Source organism: Pseudophryne corroboree, chromosome 4 (assembly GCF_028390025.1).
Source record: "Pseudophryne corroboree isolate aPseCor3 chromosome 4, aPseCor3.hap2, whole genome shotgun sequence".
NCBI classification, from domain to species: domain Eukaryota; kingdom Metazoa; phylum Chordata; class Amphibia; order Anura; family Myobatrachidae; genus Pseudophryne; species Pseudophryne corroboree.
Window position 1 is genome coordinate 51284938 of NC_086447.1, and position 25742 is coordinate 51310679.

General features: G+C 45.3%; 1 protein-coding gene across 3 annotated transcripts in view; it reads right to left on the reverse strand.

Annotated features, from left to right (window-relative positions):
* The window catches only part of PTK2B (protein tyrosine kinase 2 beta), a 252387-nt gene extending 242747 nt beyond the window's left edge, over positions 1-9640 (reverse strand). For 2 of the 3 annotated variants that reach the window (XM_063915029.1, XM_063915027.1), the window contains exon 1: positions 9376-9639. The gene's annotated coding sequence lies outside the window, so the exon portion shown is untranslated. Of the gene's footprint in view, positions 1-9375 lie in introns of all 3 variants that reach the window. The other variant, XM_063915028.1, reaches the window with a different exon arrangement.
* Between the last annotated feature and the right edge of the window lie 16102 nt (positions 9641-25742).

Here is a 25742-nt window from a genome sequence, read left to right on the forward strand (position 1 = left end):
ACTTGTGTGCCAGTGACAATGTTCCTTTCCACCACAGTTGTGTTTTCCTAATGCCGAGAGGCCTATTTCCTTAGCTGCTCCCTCCTGCAGAAACAGACGCTTTCACATGTTTTAAGTGGCATCCGGACTTTAGGTCAACACTCATTAGGTTGACAAGCATGGCGAGCGAAGCGACCCATACGAGGGGATACGGTGCACTAATTGGGGTTCCCGGTCGCTTTACGAAGAATATGACACCCAAAACATATATAAAAAACTCATGTCGACCTTTTTACACGTCGACCTCTTCCATTTCGACCTAATGACCGTGTCCACCTATTACAGGAGTTGACCTAATCACTGTTGACCAATAGTGGTTGACCTAGTGACTGTCGACCCGATGAGCCACACCCGTTTTAAGTACTAGTTAAGAAAATTCTACCACAGAACATGGGGGAAATGCATAAAACCTTAGGGGTACATTTACTAAGCAGTGATAAGAGCGGAGAAGTGAGCCAGTGGAGAAGTTGCCCCATCAACCAATCAGCAGCTCTGTATCATTTTATAGTATGCAAATTATAGATGTTACTTCAGTGCTGATTGGTTGCCATGGGCAACTTCTCCACTGGCTCACTTCTCCGCTCTTATCACTGCTTAGTAAATGTGCCCCTTAGAGAGAGATAATGTGGAGAGAGATTGAGGGGTCTATGGATTAAGCCTTGGAGAGTGATAAAAGTGGAGAGAGTACCAGCCAATCAGCTGCCATGTTACAGGCTGTGGTACCACAGAAGCCAATGCTCAATACTAGGGCCTATACAACATGACAAGAGCACCCCGCAGCTATACATTCCTTACAGATAGACGGCTATAACGGCCAGGAAGCTGCACACCCCCCCCAGATGACATTCCTGCAGCCCCATCACACACTGCAGCTGCGGCTCCAAACCTACAACACACGTGAGAATGTCACATCTCGCTGTAACCCGGAACGTCTCCACGTAAACTCCCCAGTAACACAAAGCACATTGTAGCGCGTGGAATGTTTGCACTGCATAACTATACTCGTGGTACGGTATACGGAGATTTTTTAATTGTATTTTCTGTTTCCAATAGAAACAAAAAGTTCTGTTGCGGCGTAAAGACTATCTAGGATGCACGTTTACACCCGTCTGTGCGATCGGGTCACTATTGTTGGCACAAAGTGAGGGATTTACAGGCGTATTTGTCGATGGTTGATGAACAGTCAAAAACTTTTACAGCCTTATTTTTTTTTTATGACATCATTTTTAAAGCGACATCATATTTCGCCTCACTGTACAGAAAGCATTCAGGGGCATATTTATGAAAGCAATTGTGCGGGAAAGCTGGAAAGGGGCGAAAGTTAAGCATCCCCAGGATGTAACGAGCAGGTACCGCAGCGGCTACCTCTGATACTATATCTGCTGCAATCTCTCCATTTCCAGTTGCAAAAGCAGTCCCCATGGGGGATGTCATTTTTTGGGGGCCATATTTTCCTATTACCAGCTGGAACGTAATTATCACATCAAATGTGCATTAAAAATGCGCACTGTGATAAATACGCTCCTTAGTCACTGACAGCAATCCTTGCCCAGTGGAACTTACACTCTGCATCCGTACCACATGGTCACACACAAGGGTTCATTTAATCAGAAGTTATTAATGTGCTTTTTTCAGTATGTCTTTGAAGTGTGGGAGAAAACTATTACCTGGACGATACCTACATAAAAACGGAGAGAACGTACAAACCTTACACAGATATGGTCCTGGTCCGAATAGGGCCCATGACACTGGGAGGCAGCAACACCACACAATGTCCGGCATAACTGTTCAGCTAGGGCGTTAGGCTGTTGGCTCTTTGTCAGATTGACTTTCCCTTACAGGGGAACTGGCGTGAAGCACGTGGGGCCTGACAGATTAGGGGCAGTGATGGTCCGCCTCAGTGGTCAGGCCCTGCAACAGCCACTGCTCCTGCAAGATGCAATCTGACATAGGCCCTCATTCCGAGTTGTTCGCTCGCAAGCTGCTTTTAGCAGCATTGCACACGCTAAGCCGCCGCCTACTGGGAGTGAATCTTAGCTTATCAAAATTGCGAACGAAAGATTAGCAAAATTGCGAATAGACTCTTCTTAGCAGTTTCTGAGTAGCTCCACACTTACTCGGCAACTGCGATCAGTTCAGTCAGTTTCGTTCCTGGTTTGACGTCACAAACACTCCCAGCGTTCGGCCAGACACTCCTCCATTTCTCCAGCCACTCCCGCGTTTTTCCCAGAAACGGTAGCGTTTTTTCGCACACACCCATAAAACGGCCTGTTTCCGCCCAGAAACACCCACTTCCTGTCAATCACATTATGATCACCAGAACGAAGAAAAAACCTCGTAATGCCGTGAGTAAAATACCTAACTGCATAGCAAATTTACTTGGCGCAGTCGCACTGCGGACATTGCGCATGCGCATTAGCGACTAATCGCTCCGTTGCGAGAAAAATATAACGAGCTAACAACTCGGAATGACCCCCATAGGCCCTCATTCCGAGTTGTTCGCTCGCTAGCTACTTTTAGCAGAAATGCAAACACAAAGCCGCCGCCCTCTGGGAGTGTATTTTAGCATAACAGAATTGCTAACGAAAGATTAGCAATTGCTAACGAAAGTTTAGCAATTCTGCTAATATTAGCAGAATTGCTAACGAAACAATTTCCTTGCAGTTTCTGAGTAGCTCCAGACCTACTCCTAGATTGCGATCACCTCAGTCCGTTTAGCTCCTGGTTTGACGTCACAAACACGCCCTGCGTTCGGCCAGCCACTCCCCCGTTTCTCCAGCCACTCCTGCGTTTTTACCTGGCACGCCTGCGTTTTATAGCACACTCCCTGAAAACGGCAAGTTTCCGCCCAGAAACTCCCACTTTCTGTCAATCAGCAGAGCGATTGAAAAGCTTCGTTCGCCTGTGAGTAAAATAGCATAGTTTTGTGTAAATTTGCTTAGCGCGTGCGCCCTGAGATGCATACGCATGTGCAGAACTGACGGATTTTAGCCTATTAGCAATTCTGCTAAAATTAGCAGCGAGCGAACAACTCGGAATGAGGGCCATAGTTGGGCGCGTAATCTCAGTTTCAAGTAAGTGGTGGATTTAGGGGTCTATTCATGAAGCAGTGAAAAGTGTGGAGAAGTGAGCCAGTGGAGAAGTTGCCCATGGCAACCAATCGGTCATTTATAAAATGCATTCTATGAAAAATGATACGTAGCAGCGGATTGGTTGCCATGGGCAACTTCTCCACTGGCTCACTTCTCCACTCTTTTCACTGCTTCATGAATAGACCCCTAAAACCTCCAGGACCTGCAATAATCCACACTTGCCCCCTCCGGAGAAATGTCCAGGAGACTCCCGATTGATTAGACCAGTCTCGCTGATCTCAAATGCGATTTCAGGCACTGGGAAGCAGGGTGCCGACAGGTATTCACACTGACCCCTCACTGACTTTTATAGGTGTCATTCTCCTCCAATATGTTACCCCACTATTAGACCTGCAGAGGTCGGAACCCGGAGCTCGGGCAGTTGTAGAGGTAACAGATGAGTTTCCAGGCCTGGAGAGCTATAACAGCCCATAGGCCCACACTGTCCTTCATTGTCAGGGACACTTCAGTTTACTATATGGCAATGTCACTGCTTTTCAGTGCTGACCAGGGGGGTAATTCTGAGTTGATTACAGCAGGAATTTTGTTAGCAGTTGGGCAAAACCATGTGCACTGCAGGTGGGGCAGATGTAACATGTGCAGAGAGAGTTAGATTTGGGTGGGGTGTGTTCAATCTGCAATCTAAATTGCAGTGTAAAAATAAAGCAGCCAGTATTTATCCTGCACAGAAACAATATAACCCATCCAAATCTAACTCTCTCTGCACATGTTATATCTGCCCCACCTGCAGTGCACATGGTTTTGCCCAACTGCTAACAAAATTCCTGCTGCAATCAACTCAGAATTAACCCCCAGGTGCACAAATATATCCCTCTTTATTGCTGCATGTAAATGCGACTTTACCCGTCTATCTCGGTCTCTGGGCAATAGAAGATCTGAAGTTTGGAAAAGGCTCATTCAAAATGCTTAACAGTGCATTGTACCACATGCAAGGGGAGATGTATGGTGGTTTGCTTTGCACAACTTCCCCGCTTTATCTCTCTCCAAGGGGAGAATCCAATTGGCCATGGGGTTTGCAGCATGGGGAAAATCTCCGGGATTCACTCCTGGAGCTATTCAATAAAACGTCCTTTTCCCCCACGTGGTAACCCATGAGCTAATGCGCACTAACTCAGTGATCTCTCTCCAAGACTAAGGTGGTCATTCCGAGTTGAACGCTAGCTGCTTTCGGTCGCTGTGCAGCGATGAGTCAAAAAAACGGCACTTCTGCCCTTGCGTATGTAGCGCAATGCGCACATGCGACGTACTATTACAACGGCCGATGTAGTTTCACACAAGGTCTAGCGAAGCTTTTCAGTCGCACTGCTGGCCGCAGAGTGATTGACAGGAAGAGGGCGTTTGCGGGTGTCAACTGACCGTTTTCAGAGAGTGTTCGGAAAAACGCAGGCGTGCCAGGAAAAACGCAGGCGTGGCTGGGCGAACGCAGGGCGTGTTTGTGACGTCAAAACAGGAACTGAACAGTCTGAAGTGATCGCAAGCGCTGAGTAGGTTTTGAGCTACTCTGAAACTACACAAAAAAACTTTGTAGCCGCTCTGCGATCCTTTCGTTCGCACTTCTAAGCTAAAATACACTCCCAGAGGGCGGCGGCTTAGCGTTTGCACGGCTGCTAAAACTGCTAGCGAGTGATCAACTCGGAATGACCACCTTAGTACATAGACCCCTTAGCTGCCAACTGCAGAGCCATCATGCAATAATCATTACTATCATTTATAAATACGGCACAACCCGCTGCGCAGCGCCAAACAGAGAATATCTGCTATACACACCAGTCCCTGTCCCCATCGGAGGTTACAGTATACAGTACGTTGCTCGTGATCCCTATACTATGAGCCAGCAATGCTAACCACTGTCCAATCATGGTGTCCAATGGGCTTCAAAATGTGCAATGCCTTGACTTAAAGCTACACTTACACCTACCCCATAAAATGTTACTATCCTCAAACTAGTTCCGCTCTCCACTCTAAAACGGCCGCACAAGGGATGTGTGAGCGGAAGGGCCCATTGGAAGCCATTAGGGCCGTGTTCCGGCCCTGCTCCTGCACATGTGGCATCAAAACGGGGGGAATTAAGCTCCTGGATCTCCCTAAGGATGCGCCAAACATGACTTTCTAGGCACCCTGCAGCGATGGTGCGCCCCCAGGCCCTGCACTGTGGCATTGCTCACCCAGCCCTAGTTACAGCACTGCAATCACCATGAACCGAGAAGATATACAGGGCTCCAGGGGGAATGGCTGCATGGAGCAGCTCGGGGCGTCCTGCATCAGATCAGGAGGCTGGTAACACTTAGGGGTAAGTAGCAGTGCAGCCTAAAGGGCTAATTTCACCTAAAACTAGAAATGCGTGCTAAGGTACATTTAAATCAAAATGTGCCACTATAGTAATATATAGAGATCCGTCTTTCTACATCATTGTGTTATTTACTTCTGCCGTTATTTATTTCTAAAGTCATAAAAGTACCTGAGCATTCGGGAACAGGGATGTAAGACACTATTAACGACTATTTTAGCACATTCGCGCCATGTGGCTGTTTCCCCCACAACACTGAATTATTTAGGTTTGCGTGTATTTAGCCTTAAACTCCCTACCGTCTCCAGTGGCGGATGTAGGGGTCGGGCCGCTTGTAGGCACAATATTATTTGGCACCTGTTCCCCCCCTCACACCCCCCTGCGATTCTATACCTTTGTTTTGTACCTTTTGCAGGCTGAGGTCCTCATGGAGAGGATGTAGTCTTTGGGGGTCATTCCGAGTTGTTCGCAGCGCAGCGATCAGGCTAAAAAGTGGCATTTCTGCGCATGCGTATGGGACGCAATGCGCACGCGCGACGTACTTTCACAACAAAAGATGCAGTTTCACACAAGGTCTAGCGACGCTTTTCAGTCGCACTGCTGACCGCAGAGTGATTGACAGGAAGTGGGTGTTTCTGGGATGTAACTGACCGTTTTCGGGGAGAGTGTGTAAAAACGCAGGCGTGTCAGATACAAACGCAGGCGTGCCTGGGGAATCGTGGGCGTGGCTGGCCGAACGCAGGGCGTGTTTGTGACGTCAAAACAGGAACAAAATAGTCTGAAGTGATCACAAGCTAGGAGTAGGTCTGGAGCTACTCAGAAACTGCTCGAAAATATTTTGGTGCCGCTCTGCGATCCTTTCGTTCGCACTTCTGCTAAGCTAAGATACACTCCCAGAGGGCGGCGGCTTAGCGTTTTCACGGCTGCTAAAAGCAGCTAGCGAGCGAACAACTCGGAATGAGGGCCATTGTTCTGTGTCTAAATAGCAGCGGCTGAATTGGGGCACTGGAAAGCTCTGATGTAGACAGAGAGACTGCTGTGCTGCCCCCAGCTTGCGGTGCCCCTAGACAGGTGCCTCACATGCCTAGTAGGTAATCCAGCAATGACCATCTCCTTGGCATAGGTACTTGTTACAGCATTGGTGGGGATGAGTATCTCTCTCTCTCTCTCTATATATATATATATATACACACACACACACACACACACACACACACACACACACACAGTATAATTTGCATTGGGGGTTATTCAGAGATTAACGCAGATCTGCCTCCATCTACTCACATACTGAGGGCTGCCCAGCACAGAGCAAGGCTGCCAGCGTGTGTGTGGCGCAATTTAATCGCAAACGCATCGATTTGAGGTTGACCCCTGCCAGGCGGTCCTGTGGCTTTTTTTCCCTCAGAGTGGTGCGTGTGACGTCACTCCCCTGTTATGCCTGCCATGCCTGTGAAATGCTGTGTCGACACCCACCCCCGACGGCCACCGCTCAATAAGGCCCATAATCTACTCATCTATATTATAGCGGGTATAAATGCGAATGTCTCCTACATCTGCCCTGCATGTGTATATTCATGTGTGCTCGCCTGTATGATAAGTGCTAACCACTGCACCTATATCACACTTCCCCGTGATAGCACGCCATGTGGTAATTAGAATATATCACTGCGAGGAGCCCGGCTGGCTGTTGGGGGTAACACTCATGCACCGGGCTGACATAACCAGAAGATATATTTATCTCACGTTCCGATGAGACATTTTAGTCAGTCAGGAAATGTTCTTTTAAAAAAAACAACATAAGTCCAACCTACAGCAGATACGATGACTGGACTCAAGCCGCCGCAGACACCGCTGTTTTACCCTTTTCTGTCAGCGGGCCTGCAACACGTTACACAACACTAACCTGGGGGGGGGGGGAGAAGCCACGCAGGATGCAGTCAGCAGCTGAGAGCACAATACAGCAGTTACTGTAAGATAATATACATGTGTGCGGATTGCCTTGCAATGTTAGGGGATAATTGGCTGGGGTGACTTGTTGCGTAGCCCTGGCACGGTGTCATGTTCTGCCCTGTGCCCACTCTGTGCACTGCCACCCTCAGCATTGCTGTTTGCTAACCCTAACTGTAATGCAGTTTAATTTTGTTTCGCATTTTCAGCGCTGATTTGCAATAAATATGAATATATGAAGCCAAGAGACTACAGGAATGGGAAATGTCAGTCTACAATTCTACAGGGCACTCGGAAAAACATCGACTGTCCCATGGGCTATATTCCCCAGGGACAAAGCCCTATAACCCAAAGACAGCTGTGGCAGCTAGTTACAGCATATACAGAAGTGGGACAAATATTTCAGTACAATTAGGGGGGGATTCAATTGTTTCAAAAGTCAGTTGGGTGTCTGTTTTTTCCTCTATAATAGGGGGGGAAAAAGACACCCAACCGACTTTTCAAACAATTGAATATCCCCCTTTATTGGGATACTACTATAAGCCAAGTGTGGCTGTGGGAAACCTCTGCAGGCAGTAAGACCATGACACTGACACCATAAGTCCCCCAGTCTGTGCTGGCATGTACCATCTTACCCAACCTGGGCTGTAAGCTCACCTGGAAAGGAGAGTACCTGTAAATGTACTATGGCTAATGTGTTGTACTGGTGTAACCCCATGCACTGCAGCCAGGAAGGGGTTAACGACTTTGCAGACACCTTGCATGTCACTAGTACTGGTGTAACCCCATGCACTGCAGCCAGGAAGGAGTTAATGACTTTGCGGCCACCTTGCCTATCACTAGCACTGGTGTAACCCCATGCACTGCAGCCAGGAAGGAGTTAATGACTTTGCGGCCACCTTGCCTATCACTAGCACTGGTGTAACCCCATGCACTGCAGCCAGGAAGGAGTTAATGACTTTGCGGCCACCTTGCCTATCACTAGCACTGGTGTAACCCCATGCACTGCAGCCAGGAAGGAGTTAATGACTTTGCGGCCACCTTGCCTATCACTAGCACTGGTGTAACCCCATGCACTGCAGCCAGGAAGGAGTTAATGACTTTGCAGCCACCTTGCCTATCACTAGCACTGGTGTAACCCCATGCACTGCAGCCAGGAAGGAGTTAATGACTTTGCGGCCACCTTGCCTATCACTAGCACTGGTGTAACCCCATGCACTGCAGCCAGGAAGGAGTTAACGACTTTGCAGACACCTTGCCTATCACTAGCACTGGTGTAACCCCATGCACTGCAGCCAGGAAGGGGTTAACAAGAATCCTCTGTGCGTCCTTCCGCATTACTGGCACAGTTCTTGCACTTGTACTTCCCCTACTAGAGTGTGGGTGACACCATTAACTGTATGTACACAGATCACTCACTATGTATGCGGGGGCACATGGCGTGTAAGCTGCCTGCGGCCCCTGCTCAGCCTGAGAACTTTGCCCCCCCCCCCCCCCCCCCTTACTCTCTCAGGTACATTCTTTCCTGGGGTACTAGTCCCTCACCTCTCCCAGTATCACAGGGGTAGTAGAGTCTGATATCTATGACTGTACTGTATGTAGGGGACTCACGGGGATCTGGGGGGGAGGGGGCAGTAGTACATCTGAACCCCTCCAGCACTTACATGGACAATACAAAGGACAGGATCTCCAGGCAGCACACAGATACACCGACGCTCCTGGTCCCTATTAACCATACAAGACCCATACAACAGGGTGCAAATCACCTCACTCATGTTACAGTGTAATAGCCATCACCCTGATACACAATAACACTTCCTCATATTGTCCTACCTGTCTATCAAAGTAATGGCAGGTACATCATGGAACTGTACTCACAGCTTGTACCCAGGGGAGATCAGAGAGAGAGAGGGTGCAGGGTATCACAACACTCAGGAGGGCTCCTACCTGTGTCTCTGGCTGGGGGGGATGTCCTGCGCTCAGTGCTGTGTTCTCTGTGCCGCTGTGGCGGTGCTGGAATGTGGTAGCAGCAGGCAGGTGAGCAGCAGCTCCAGCTCCTCCTCTGCAATGTGCTGCTGAATGGCTGCCTGTCAGGTCTCCTCTCCCCCCCCCTCACTGCCTGCACACACCCCTGATGGTTACTCAACACTTCCTTATCTGTGCCCTGAGAAGAGGAATGTGTGAGAGCTGCAGTACCATGTAACCAGCCTGGGGATTGCTCTGGCAACAGGAGTCTTACATTGCTTTCCTTCTCTTCTTCCCCAGCCCCAGTCTCTGCTGTTGTTACCACCTACAGGGAGGCACAGCGCAGCAATCGGAGCCCAGGGGTGGACAACAAGTTATCCAAAATATGTAAAAGGGTCTACCCAAAACGTAGCAAAGAAATACCGTAAACTGATTAAACTTACTATATCCTTCCTATAAAGAAACACTTTCTATAAATGATCATTTATTATAAGCAATACAAACTGCACAACAGTGACATGCTAAAGCTTAGCCAGGGCTCCAACATAGGGGGTCATTCCGAGTTGATCGCTCGCTAGCAACTTTTTGCAGCGCTGCGATCAGGTTAAAACTCTGCGAAACTGCACATGCGCCACAATGTGCACGCGCGTCGTACGGGTACAAAGCGGATCGTTGCTGGGCGATGGATTTAACGAAGAATCCATTCACACAGCCGATCGCAAGGTGATTGACAGGAAGAGGGCGTTTATGGGTGGCAACTGACCGTTTTCTGGGAGTGTTCGGAAAAACGCAGGCGTGTCCAAGCGTTTGCAGGGCGGGTGTCTGACGTCAATTCCGGGACCAAAAAGACTGAAGCGATCGCAGCGGCTGAGTAAGTCCAGAGCTACTCAGAAACTGCAACAAACTTTTTTGTGCCATCGGCTGCAAAAGCATTCGCACACTCCCAAAGCGAAAATACACTCCCCCAAGGCGGCGACTATCTGATCGCAGCGCTGCAAAAAGTTGCTAGCGAGCGATCAACTCGGAATGACCTCCATAGTCTACAGCACAGTACAAAGCCCCAGGCGCAGGCAGGGCCAATCAGATACAGGAAATAACAGAACACACCTACAGTATAGGGGGGTCTGTTTAGTACTAACGCTTACTGCAGCGATGCAGAATTTATTTGCGCTGTAATTTACCAGTCTAGGCCATACTTACCGTCATCTGAAATCTCCTCTCCGGGAGATGCCCAGAGAGGAGAAGCAGGTGGGCGACGACGAGGGCGGAGCTGAGATAATTACATCATTAAGCCCCGCCTACTCGCCAGGAAAAGCCCACAGTAGGTTAATATTTGCATAGGGGGCAGAGCTAAATGATGCGATTAGCATATAATCACGTCATTAGGCACCGCCCCCTCCACCAGTCCGCGATTTTGCTCTGTCTTTCTCCACATTCTGCCCACTTCACTAGGAAGTGGGCACAATGCGGGAGGTGTGCCCACTCTTCCGGGGCTGCGGGGGACTACTAAAAAAAACGGTTGTCTCCCGCAGAATCCGGGAGAGTAGGCAAGTATGGTCTAGGCACGCTGTGCTTTATCAGCCTAATGGGCTCATTTATCAATGAGTGATAAATTTCACTGTGAGTGATAACTTGCACCGGCCAATCAGCTCCTAAGTTCCATGTCACAGGCTGTGTTTTAATAATGACAGTTAGGAGCTGATTGGCTGGTGCACTTTATCACTCACAGTTACATTTATCACTCATTGATAAATGAGCCTATAAGGCCGCCATCGAAGGATACAGCGAAATGTGCTTTTGTGGCCGACGATTTTGTATTTAATATTATCGCTGTTTTAAATCCCAATAGCACAACTGACAACAAGTTGGCGACTTTGGAAAGCTGCCAGCTTAGTAAATAGAGTCCAGACACTAATGAATCATATGAGGTCAATGATATTAATAATTTTGCATTATTAAGCACAGCACCACTTTGTTTGCTTAGTAAATATACGCCCCATGGGCACATATCGGTCATACGGGGACTGTGATGTTATCCCGTTGTGGAGTGGACACATTTGCTACAGGGAGGACTGCTGGGTCTATGTACTAAGCCTTGCAGAGAGATAAAGTGGATGGAGATAAAGTACCAGCCAATCAGCTCCTAACTGCCTTGTTACTAACGTTTGAAAAATGACAACTAGGAGCTGATTGGTTGGTTGCAGCTGGAACTTGGCATATAGGCAATAATAAGCATTTCTGAGGTGTAACTTCCCCCCATAAGTGTACTCTGGTGACTGTCGGTGATGTCACAGCTGGTCTGTACACACCATCGTGGCTTACTGTATCTCAGTATAGAACACTGGTGGCAATCTCACACATTCTCCCACAGGAAGTAAAACCCTCAGCAGCTTCTTGATATGACACGCCATATCATGTATTGTCATGCCCACAGCGTTAGTGCTAAGATCCTGGAGGCAGGACCCTCCGTACCTCTGTATTGGACCTTGGACGCAAGATCAGTGCTCCTGCACAGGCCAGGAACATCCAAGGTGGCGCCTGGTGATAATAATCTGGGGTGACTCCAGTCTCTCTGCTGTCTGAGGCAGAGGATGATATAATAACACCCCCCAAGCATTTATAACGGGTGGCACTTGATATACCGGCTGCCGGGATCCCAGCGCTCACCATACCGACGCCGGAATCCCGACCGCCGGTATACCGACAAGTATTCTCCCTCTTGGGGTGTCCATGACACCCCTGGAGGGAGAATAAATAGCGTGGCGCGTGTAAGGGGCTCTTTTGCGCTCACCCCGCTGCCAGCATTCTGGCGGTCGGGATCCTGCCGCCGGTATGCTGGGTGCCGGTATCTCAAGCGCCGGGGAAACATACCACACCCATTTATAACTACTAACAACATCCACATGATTAGAAACGCTCCACATTACATGTCTCTGTATTATATCTCCGTGTCTCTATATTACATGTCTCTGTATTATATCTCCGTGTCTCTGTATTACGTCTCTGTATTATATCTCCGTGTCTCTGTATTACATGTCTCTGTATTATATCTCCGTGTCTCTATATTACATGTCTCTGTATTATATCTCCGTGTCTCTGTATTACATGTCTCTGTATTATATCTCTGTGTCCCTATATTACATGTCTCTGTATTATATCTCCGTGTCTCTATATTACATGTCTCCGTATTATATCTCTGTGTCTCTGTATTAAATGTCTGTATTATATCTCCGTGTGTCTATATTACATGTCTCTCTGTATTATATCTCCGTGTCTCTGTATTACATGTCTCTGTATTATATCTCTGTGTCTCTGTATTATATCTCCGTGTCTCTGTATTACATGTCTCTGTATTATATCTCCGTGTCTCTATATTACATGTCTCTGTATTATATCTCCGTGTCTCCATATTACATGTCTCTGTATTATATCTCCATGTCTCTATATTACACGTCTCTGTATTATATCTCCGTGTCTCTATATTACATGTCTCTCTGTATTTTATCTCCGTGTCTCCATATTACTTGTCTCTATATTACATGTCTCTGTATTATATCTCCGTGTCTCTATATTACATGTCTCTGTATTATATCTCCGTGTCTCTGTATTACATGTCTCTGTATTATATCTCCGTGTCTCTATATTACATGTCTCTGTATTATATCTCCGTGTCTCTGTATTACATGTCTCTGTATTATATCTCCGTGTCTCCATATTACATGTCTCTGTATTATATCTCCGTGTCTCTATAATACATGTCTCTGTATTATATCTCCGTGTCTCTGTATTACATGTCTCTGTATTATATCTCCGTGTCTCTATATTACATGTCTCTGTATTATATCTCCGTGTCTCTATATTACATGTCTCTGTATTATATCTCCGTGTCTCTATATTACATGTCTCTGTATTATATCTCAGTGTCTCTATGTTACATGTCTCTGTATTATATCTCCGTGTCTCTGTATTACATGTCTCTGTATTATATCTCCGTGTCTCTATATTACATGTCTCTGTATTATATCTCCGTGTCTCCATATTACGTCTCTGTATTATATCTCCGTGTCTCTGTATCACATGTCTCTGTATTATATCTCTGTATCTCTGTATTATATCTCCGTGTCTCTATATTACATGTATCTCTGTATTATATCTCCGTGTCTCCATATTACATGTCTCTGTATTATATCTCCGTGTCTCTATATTACATGTCTCTGTATTATATTTCCGTGTCTCCATATTACATGTCTCTGTATTATATCTCCGTGTCTCTATATTACATGTCTCTGTATTATATCTCCGTGTCTACGTATTACATGTCTCTGTATTATATCTCCGTGTCTCCATATTACATGTCTCTGTATTATATCTCCGTGTCTCTGTATTACATGTCTCTGTATTATACCTCCGTGCCTCTATATTACATGTCTCTGTATTATATCTCCGTGTCTCTGTATTACATGTCTCTATTATATCTCCGCGTCTCTATATTACATGTCTCTGTATTATATCTCCGTGTCTCTATATTACATGTCTCTGTATTATATCTCCGTGTCTCCATATTACATGTCTCTGTATTATATCTCCATGTCTCTATATTACATGTCTCTGTATTATATCTCCGTGTCTCTATATTACATGTCTCTGTATTATATCTCCGTGTCTCTATATTACATGTCTCTGTATTATATCTCCGTGTCTCTATATTACATGTCTCTGTATTATATCTCTGTGTCTCTATATTACATGTCTCTGTATTATATCTCCATGTCTCTGTATTACATGTCTCTGTATTATATCTCCGTGTCTCTATATTACATGTCTCTGTTTTATATCTCCGTGTCTCTATATTACATGTCTCTGTATTATATCTCCGTGTCTCTATATTACATGTCTCTGTATTATATCTCCGTGTCTCTATATTACATGTCTCTGTTTTATATCTCCGTGTCTCTATATTACATGTCTCTGTATTATATCTCCGTGTCTCTATATTACATGTCTCTGTATTATATCTCCGTGTCTCTATATTACATGTATCTCTGTATTATATCTCCGTGTCTCTATATTACATGTCTCTGTATTATATCTCCGTGTCTCCATATTACATGTCTCTGTATTATATCTCCGTGTCTCTGTATTACATGTCTCTGTATTATACCTCCGTGCCTCTATATTACATGTCTCTGTATTATATCTCCGTGTCTCTGTATTACATGTCTCTTTTATATCTCCGCGTCTCTATATTACATGTCTCTGTATTATATCTCTGTGTCTCTGTATTACATGTCTCTGTATTATATCTCCGTGTCTCTATATTACATGTCTCTGTATTATATCTCCGTGTCTCTGTATTACATGTCTCTGTATTATATCTCCGTGTCTCTGTATTACATGTCTCTGTATTATATCTCTGTGTCTCTATATTACATGTCTCTGTATTATATCTCCGTGTCTCTATATTACATGTCTCTGTATTATATCTCCGTGTCTCTATATTACATGTCTCTGTATTATATCTCCGTGTCTCTATATTTCATGTCTCTGTATTATATCTCCGTGTCTCTATATTTCATGTCTCTGTATTATATCTCCGTGTCTCCATATTACATGTCTCTGTATTATATCTCCATGTCTCTATATTACATGTCTCTGTATTATATCTCCGTGTCTCTATATTACATGTCTCTGTATTATATCTCCGTGTCTCTATATTACATGTCTCTGTATTATATCTCCGTGTCTCTATATTACATGTCTCTGTATTATATCTCCATGTCTCTATATTACATGTCTCTGTATTATATCTCCATGTCTCTGTATTACATGTCTCTGTATTATATCTCCGTGTCTCTATATTACATGTCTCTGTTTTATATCTCTGTGTCTCTATATTACATGTCTCTGTATTATATCTCCGTGTCTCTATATTACATGTCTCTGTATTATATCTCCGTGTCTCTATATTACATGTATCTCTGTATTATATCTCTGTGTCTCTATATTACATGTCTCTGTATTATATCTCCGTGTCTCTATATTACATGTCTCTGTATTATATCTCCGTGTCTCTGTATTACATGTCTCTGTATTATATCTCCGTGTCTCTATATTACATGGCTCTGTATTATATCTCCGTGTCTCTATATTACATGTCTCTGTATTATATCTCCGTGTCTCTATATTACATGTCTCTGTATTATATCTCTGTGTCTCTATATTACATGTCTCTGTATTATATCTCTGTGTCTCTATATTACATGTCTCTGTATTATATCTCCGTGTCTCTATATTACATGTCTCTGTATTATATCTCCGTGTCTCTATATTACATGTCTCTGTATTATATCTCCGTGTCTCTATATTACATGTCTCTGTATTATATCTCCGTGTCTCTGTATTACATGTCTCTGTATTATATCTCCGTGTCTCTATATTACATGTCTCTGTATTATATCTCCGTGTCTCTGTATTACATGTCTCTGTATTAAATCTCCGTGTCTCTGTATTACATGTCTCTGTATTATATCTCTGTGTCTCTATATTACATGTCTCTGTATTATATCTCCGTGTCTCTGTATTACATGTCTCTGTATTATATCTCCGTGTCTCTGTATTACATGTCTCTGTATTATATCTCCGTGTCTCTATATTACATGTCTCTGTATTATATCTCTGTGTCTCTATATTACATGTATCTCTGTATTATATCTCCGTGTCTCTATATTACATGTCTCTGTATTATATCTCTGTGTCTCTATATTACGTCTCTGTATTATATCTCCGTGTCTCTATATTACATGTATCTCTGTATTATATCTCTGTGTCTCTATATTACATGTCTCTGTATTATATATCCATGTCTCTATATTTCATGTCTCTGTATTATATCTCTGTGTCTCTATATTACATATATCTCTGTATTATATCTCCGTGTCTCTGTATTACATGTCTCTGTATTATATCTCCATGTCTCTATATTACATGTCTCTGTATTATATCTCTGTGTCTCTATATTACATGTATCTCTGTATTATATTTCCGTGTCTCTATATTACATGTCTCTGTATTATATCTCCGTGTATCTATATTACATGTCTCTGTATTATATCTCCGTGTCTCTATATTACATGTCTCTGTATTATATCTCTGTGTCTCTATATTACATGTATCTCTGTATTATATCTCCGTGTCTCTGTATTACATGTCTCTGTATTATATCTCCGTGTCTCTATATTACATGTATCTCTGTATTATATCTCCGTGTCTCTATATTACATGTCTCTGTATTATATCTCCGTGTCTCTGTATTACATGTCTCTGTATTATATCTCTGTGTCTCTATATTATATGTCTCTGTATTATATCTCCGTGTCTCTGTATTACATGTCTCTGTATTATATCTCCGTGTCTCTGTATTACATGTCTCTGTATTATATCTCCGTGTCTCTGTATTACATGTCTCTGTATTATATCTCCGTGTCTCTATATTACATGTATCTCTGTATTATATCTCTGTGTCTCTACATTACATGTCTCTGTATTATATCTCCGTGTCTCTATATTACATGTCTCTGTATTATATCTCTGTGTCTCTGTATTACATGTCTCTGTATTATATCTCTGTGTCTCTATATTACATGTCTCTGTATTATATCTCCGTGTCTCTATATTACATGTCTCTGTATTATATCTCCGTGTCTCTATATTACATGTCTCTGTATTATATCTCCGTGTCTCTGTATTACATGTCTCTGTATTATATCTCCGTGTCTCTGTATTACATGTCTCTGTATTATATCTCCGTGTCTCTATATTACATGTCTCTGTATTATACCTCCGTGTCTCTATATTACATGTCTCTGTATTATATCTCCGTGTCTCTGTATTACATGTCTCTGTATTATATCTCCGTGTCTCTATATTACATGTCTCTGTATTATATCTCCGTGTCTCTGTATTACATGTCTCTGTATTATATCTCCGTGTCTCTATATTACATGTCTCTGTATTATATCTCCGTGTCTCTATATTACATGTCTCTGTATTATATCTCTGTGTCTCTATATTACATGTCTCTGTATTATATCTCCGTGTCTCTATATTACATGTCTCTGTATTATATCTCCGTGTCTCTATATTACATGTAGGGAGCTACTTGTCAAGTACAAAAGCATCGCCGCCGTGTGACGCTCCTGTACTTGTGCGGGGGGGGAGGGGTGGGTGTTAGGGCTTGACATGTGGGGCGGAGTAGCCCTGTGCTGAGCGTCCCCCCGCATGTTAGAGTACATGATCGTATCACCCCCATGGTTTTACCCAACTGCTAATAAATTTGCTGCTACGATCAGGTCTGAATTACCCCCTGTGTCGCTATATTACATGTTTCTGTATTATGTCTCCATAGTGTTCATGTTTCTATTTGGGATGCAGTTAATATACCGTCTATCGGGATCCCAGCGACCGACTGCCAGTGACATGCCGCCATCCGGAATCCCGACAAACATTGGGTATTCCCACTTGGTTGGTAGGTCCACGCCACCAACCGAGTGGGAATGTAACCTGTGGCAAGTGAAGTGAGCAACCGGGCCCGGAGTGTGGCGAGCAGACTCACTGCCGGGAATCCTGCAGACGGGATGACGCCATCGGTATTATATGTCCTCCTAACACCCAGAACGAAATAGTTCAGGTGTTTGAACATACTGAATGGTATCTGCATAAAAACATATGGAGTCTTCCTCATGAATCAGTTAGCAGGGTGCTCTTCCCTCATGTGCTGATCCATTTCTTACTTTAATCATCTGTGACGTCACCAAATCCTGCGGTTTTCTGCTGCCCTGATTCTTATTCCAGTGTCATCTGCTGATGTAGTTATATTTATGTACCCTGTACTTATCCTATATTGTCGTCAACTGTAAGTCGCTGTTTTCCTGTTCTCGTTATTCGTTTATGTACTCTGTAATTGGGCGCTGCGGAACCCTTGTGGCGCCATATAAATAAAGGATACTATTATTGTGTCATACCGTGTCTATTGCTTGAATTGTCATTATGTCCTTAGTTCTAGAATCTCCATTTGCATCCTACCTGATCTCATTTTATACTAGACTCCATTTATCAGACACAGAAAAATGTCACCGGCTTTTATTTTATTATGTTTGCCATTTGCATCTGACTATACAATAATACTATAATATAAACCAGTGCTCGCCCATCACAGCGCAACCAAAATATCCCCCCCCCCATTCCCTTCCTTCTTCCCAGTTCCTCCTTTAGTTTTCCTACACTTTATTGATCACAATATTATATACTGTTGACATATTATTGGTCTTCTAGTGGATCCAACGTGCCTTTTTCATTTAAGTATATTGATACACAATGGGGTAAATTTACTAAAATGGCAGTTCTATTTAAAATGGGATGTTGCCCATAGCAACCAATCAGATTCCAGGTCTTATCTTCTAGAAGGTGCTAAATAAATGAGAAGTAGAATATGATTGGTTGCTATGGGCAACATCCCATCTTAAATAGAACTCCTGTCTTAGTAAATTTACCCCAATGTTCCACAGTACATGCCTTTAGAATATTTTTTTGAAGACTGTCATCGGTTGAACTTATGTTCTTTTTATCGCTCTGTGAAAAACAAATAAAGATATTGAAAAAAAAAAAGCAGGACGGTGACTCAATACTGTGGTTCCCCACTAACAGCTGCAACCTACTACTCTGCTTATGACGCCTTCATGATATATCATCCTCGTTTTCCCACCGCAAGCCAGGTTACCCGTCATGTGCGTGCCTCTATTCCTAGCATTGCACCTGGTCTACCAGTATGTTCTGCTATATTATATTATTCTCATTTACAATGATAAGTTAATAAACATTGTCATTCCACAGCTGTAACTAACGTTACGTACATTAATATGGCCCTATAGAAGGATCGGTCCAGGGATCCTTACTCCAGATAATTAGGTGTTACTCTATTCAAGAATCTGCCCTCTAGTAATGCGGGGGTGAGATAGGAAAACGTTTCCTCTCAGGGCGACACAGCAGCAGGCCTCAGCTTGCCCCAGTGATCAGGGTGTGTTGAGACATAGCTGCCCTCGTCCTGCTGTGACACCACACACACCACTAATCCCTCTCTGTGTAAGGCATCTCGTATTTACTTTGGTCCTCTGTGTAGGGTATAACATAAGAGAACGACAATAAGTGATCAGCACAGGTCCAAAGGGGCGTGGTACAAAATGTTGACGATCAGAATGTCGGCACCAGGATTTTAACATGGCCTGAATGTCGACATTGATTTTATATCGACACATGACATGTTGACGTACATACTGTAGTGTCAACATAAGCATACTGTCAACTTAATCATAATGTTGACGTCAACTTAATCGTATCAGTCGGCATGTTGACATAACGTGTTTTTTTTTTTTTAACCGTGATAGCTCTATCTCTACCGTAACCTTAATCCTAACCCAGAACCATCTTAACAGCATAGTAGGCCCTGGGCAATGCACTGTGGCCCCTACACACCCATTCACAGGAAGCAATAAAAAAAAAAGCATAGCTTACGCCTCCTGCGGTTCCGTGCTGTCTCTCTACATGCTTCCATACAGTGACTGGCTGTCAGCACTCTGATTGGTGGATAGCACCAGTCATTCACCAATAGTATGCCTTCAGCCATTCACTGCTTGGCTGCAGGCTGGGAGACAGGTAGGTAGAGAAACAGTCTTGCCTCCTTTTCGGTGGCCCCTAGAATTGAGGGGCCCTGGGTACCTGCCCAGTGTGCCTATTTGTTTAAATGGCCTTGTCTAACCCTAGCTCTCATGCAGCCTAACTCTAGCCCCTACTGATTTTACCTGTTTTTGGAACAAGGGTTGAGGTTAGTCCCCGCAGATGTCCTTAAGCAGGTTTATTGGTAACAGTGGTAACAGCGCTGGTCTCTGGTGATGGCTATACCAGTGGTAATGGCAGAAAACACAAGTCTCCCCTTACGAACTAAGTACAGTGGTGTACACGGAGGCTGGCAGTGACGTCATCCCGCCTGGTAGAGGAGGCAGCGCAGGAACGCACTCCCGTCACCCACCTCCCCTCGCTCAGGACTGTCTCCGGTCACATAAAACATTTCACTTTACTTAAGTACCTTAGCAAAGTCCACCTGTCCCCATAGACACGGGGTTATGCAAAAAAGAATTAACAGTGAGGAATATTAACACATCAAATCTATTCCAGCCCACATCTTCTCAGGAACACATTGCGCAGCTGTGACCCTTAATTAACCTGTCAGCGGCTTTATCTTCACTTGCTACAAAGGTCAGACTTTTTTCCACTAACTCAGGGATGAAGTGGTGTCTACTAGCAACGTGCTTGGACCGTTATTGGTGCTGCAGGACATTTCCTCCTCTGATGTCACCGGAAATTAGAGATTTACTAAAAGTCATTTTGAAAAACGTCCAAAAAAATCGACACATTATCGACCAAACAATAGACTAATAAGTGACGGGCGTTTTTCACTACTATTACATTCTATCAGCTAAACCTTCATTATGAAGCCCATGAAAACTAGAGACTCGGGGATTGTTGTTTTGGGGGGGTGGAATTTAAGACACCTGAACATTGGGTTCCAGGTCATACCCAATCCCGGCTCAGGTCATCCCACCAAGTTTGGATATAAAAACGGAATCCATAGGCAAACGCAGGGGTTGCCCAGAAACCCCCCTCCTCTTGGCCAGTGGCTCAAATTATGACAAAAGCAATAGTATATTATACAATTACTAGAGCTGCTGCCACATCATGCAGTTTAAGGGATAGAGCAGAGCTGCTGCACATGCCCAGTGTAGCAGCTTTTCTCTAACGTCCTAGTGGATGCTGGGAACTCCATAAGGACCATGGGGAATAGCGGGCTCCGAAGGAGGCTGGGCACTCTAGAAAGATCTTCGACTACCTGGTGTGCACTGGCTCCTCCCACTATGACCCTCCTCCAAGCCTCAGTTAGATTTCGTGCCCGGCCGAGGTTGGATGCACACTAGGGGCTCTCCTGAGCTCTTAGAAAGTTATAGTCTTAGAATTTGTTATTTTCAGTGAGACCTGCTGGCAACAGGCTCACTGCAGCGAGGGACTAAGGGGAGAAGAAGCGAACTCGCCTGCTTGCAGCCGGATTGGGCTTCTTAGGCTACTGGACACCATTAGCTCCAGAGGGATCGACCGCAGGCCCAGCCTTGATGTTCGGTCCCGGAGCCGCGCCGCCGTCCCCCTTACAGAGCCAGAAGCAAGAAGATGGTCCGGAAAATCGGCGGCATGAAGACTCTGTCTTCACCAAGGTAGCGCACAGCACTGCAGCTGTGCGCCATTGCTCCTCTCACACACTTCACACTCCGGTCACTGAGGGTGCAGGGCGCTGGGGGGGGCGCCCTGAGGCAGCAATAAAAACACCTTGGCTGGCTAAAATACCTCAATATATGGCCCCAGGGGCTATATATGAGGTAAATACCCCTGCCAGAATTCCATAAAAAACGAGAGAATAGGCCGCGAAAAAGGGGCGGAGCCTATCTCCTCAGCACACTGGCGCCATTTTTCCCTCACAGCTCGGCTGGAAGGAAGCTCCCTGGCTCTTCCCTGCAATTCTACAGTACAGTAAGAGGGAAAAGAGAGGGGGGGCATTAAAATTGGCACTGTATACAGTATATTATATAAAAAGCAGCTATTAGGGACATAACTCAGTTAGTCCCTGTATATATATAGCGCTCTGGTGTGTGCTGGCATACTCTTACTCTGTCCCCCCAAAGGGCTTTTGTGGGTCCTGTCCTCGTTTAGAGCATTCCCTGTGTGTCTGCGGTGTGTCGGTACGGCTGTGTCGACATGTTGAATGAGGAGGCTTATATGGTGACAGAACAGAGGCCGATATATGTGATGTCGGCCCCACAGAGTGGATGGATAGGTGAAAGGTATTAACCGACAGTGTCAACTCCTTACATAAAAGGGTGGATGACGAAACAGCTGTGGGACAGCTGGCTTCGCAGCCCGCGCCTGCCCAGGCGTCTCAAAGGCCATCAGGGGCTCAAAAACGCCCGCTCTCTCAGATGGCAGACACAGATGTCGACACGGAGTCTGACTCCAGTGTCGACAAGGTGGAGACATATACACAATCCACTAGGAACATCCGTGACGTGATCCCGGCAATAAAAATGTGTTATACATTTCTGACTTTAACCCAAGCACCTCTAAAAATGGGTTTTAGGTTTGGGGAGAAAAAAACAGGCAGTGTTTTGTTCCCCCATCAGATGAATAAATGAAGCGTGTGAAAGCGTGGGTTCCCCCGTTAAAAAAGTTACTGATGGCGTACCCTTTCCCGCCAGGTGGATAAGTTACGCTGGGAGATATCCCCTAGGGTGGATAAGGCGCTCACACGTTTGTCAAAAAAAAAAAGGTGGCACTGCCGTCTTAGGATACGGCCACTTTAATAGGTACCTGTTGATAAAAAACAGGAGGCTATCCTGAAGTCTGTATTTACACACTCAGGTACTAGACTGAGACCTGCAGATAGTGCTGCTGCAGCGTGGTCGGTGACCCTGTCAAACAGGGATACTAGTTGGCAAACATAAAAACATATTAAAGATGTCGTCTTATATATGGGGGATGCACAGAGGGATATTTGGCCGACTTAAAAAGCGCATAGAGAGCCTTATAAGGGTGAGGAATTATTTGGGGATGGTCTCTGGGACCTCGTATCCACAGCAACTGCTGGGAAGAAATAATTTTACCTCAGGTTTCCTCACAGACAAAGGTACAGTCCTTTCGGCTTCAGAAAAGCAAGCGGGTCAAATGGCGCTTCCTTTCTGTACAGAGACAAGGGTAGAGGGAAAAAAGCTGCACCAGTCAGCCTGTTCCCAGAATCAAGATTCTTCCCCCGCCTCCTGTGAGGCCACACCATGACGCGGGTGCTCCACAGGTGTAGCCAGGTACGGTGGGGGGCCGTCTCAAAAATTTCAGCAATTAGTGGGCTCGCTCACAGGTGGATCCCTGTTTCTTTTAAGTAGTATTTCAGGGGTACAAGCTGGAATTCGAGATGTCTCCCCCCAGCCGTTTCCTAAAATATGCCTTGCTGACAACTCCCTCAGGCAGGGAGGCTGTGCTAGAGGCAATTAATAAGCGGTATTCCCAGCAGGTAATACTCAAGGTGCCCCTACTTCAACAAGGACGGGGTTACTATTCCACACGGGTTGGGGTACCGAAACCGCATGGTTCGGTGTGACCCATTTTATATTTAAAATCCTTGAACACAAAAATTCAAGTTCAAGATGGAATCGCTCAGGGCGGTTATTCCAAGCCTGGATGAGGGGGATTACATGGTATCCTGGGACATCAAGGATGCTTACCTGCATGTCCCCATTTACCATCCTCGCCAGGAGTACCTCAGATTTGTGGTACAGGATTACCATTACCAAGTCCAGACACTGCCGTTTGGACTGTACATGGCACCGAGGGTGTTTTATCAAGGTAATGGCCGAAATGTTGATACTCCTTTAAAAAAAAAGGGAGTTGTAATTATCCCGTACTTGGACAATCTCGTTATAAGGGCGAGGTCCAAGGAGCAGTTGGTAGTCGGGGTAGCACTATTTTGGAAAGTGCTACAACAGCATGGTTGGATTCTAAACAGTCCAAAGTCACAGCTGGTTCCTATGACACGTCTACTGTTCCTGGGGATGGTTCTGGACATAAACCAGAAATAGTGTTTCTCCCGGAGGAGAAAGCCAAGGAGTTGTCATCTCTAGTCAGAGACCTCCTGAAGCCAAAATAGGTAGCGGTGCATCATTGCACGCGAGTCCTGGGAAAAATGGTAGCTTCCTACGAAGCAATCCCATTAGGCAGGTTCCATACAAGAACTTTTCAGAGGGACCTGTTGGACAAGTGGTTCGGATCGCATCTTCCGATGCATAGGCTGATAACCCTGTCTCCAAGGACCAGGGTATCTCTACTGTGGTGGCTGCAGAGTGCCCATCTTCAAGAGGGCCGCAGGTTCGGCATACAGGACTAGGTCCTAGTGACCATGGATTCCAGCCTTTGAGGCTGGGAGGCAGTCACACAGGGAAGAAATTTCCAGGGACTTTGGTCAAGTCAGGTTATTTCCCTACACATAAATATTCTGGACCTGAGGGCCATTTACAATGCCCTGAGGCCGGCAAGGCCTCTGCTTCAAAACCAGCCGGTACTGATCCAATCAGATCACGGCAGTCGCCCATGTAAACCAACAGGGCGGCACAAGAAGCAGGATGGCGATGGCAGAAGCCACAAGGATTCTCCGATAGGCGGAAAATCTTGTGTTAGCACTGTCAGCAGTGTTCATTCCCGGAGTGGACAACTGGGAAGCAGATCTTCTCAACAGACACGACCTCCACCCGGGAGAATGGGGACTTCCTCCAGAAGTCTTCCAATAGGATTGTACACCATTGGGAAAGGCCACAGGTAGACATGATGGCGTCCCGCCTCAACAAAAAGCTATAAACTATATTGCACCGGGTCAAGGGACCCTCAGGCGATAGCTATGGACGCTCTGGTAACACCGTGGGTGTACCAGTCGGTTTATGTGTTCTCCCCTCTGCCTCTCATACCAAAGGTACTGAGAATAATAAGAAGGCGAGGAGTAAGAACGATACTCGTGGATGGCCAAGAAGAGCTTGGTACCCAGAACTTCAAGAATTTATATCAGAGGACCCATGGCCTCTGCCACTCAGACAGGACCTGCGGCAGCAGGGGCCCTGTCTGTTCCAAGACTCACCGCGGCTGCGTTTGTCGGCATGGCGGTTGAACGCCGGATCCTGAAGGATCCTCCTGTGGCACCTTGGGATCTCAACGTGGTGTTGAGTTTCTTAAAATCACATTGGTTTGAACCACTAAAAACCGTGGATCTGAAATATCTCACGTGGAAGGTGGTTATGTTATTGGCCTTGGCTTCTGCCAGGCGAGTATCAAAGTTGGCGGCTTTGTCTTGTAAAAGCCCTTATTTGATTTTCCATATGGATAGGGCAGAATTGAGGACTCGTCCCCAGTTTCTCCCAAAGGTGGTGTCAGCGTTTCACCTGAACCAGCCTATTGTGGTGCCTAGGCTACTAGGGACTTGGAGGACTCCAAGTTGCTAGACGTTGTCAGGGCACTGAAAATATATGTTTCCAGAACGGCTAGAGTCAGAAAATCTGACTCGCTGTTTATCCTATATGCACCTAACAAGCTGGGTGCTCCTGCTTCTAAGCAGACTATTGCTCGTTGGATTTGTAGTACAATTCAGCTTGCACATACTGTGGCAGGCCTGCCACAGCCAAAATCTGTCAATGCCCATTCCACAAGGAAGGTGGGCTCAT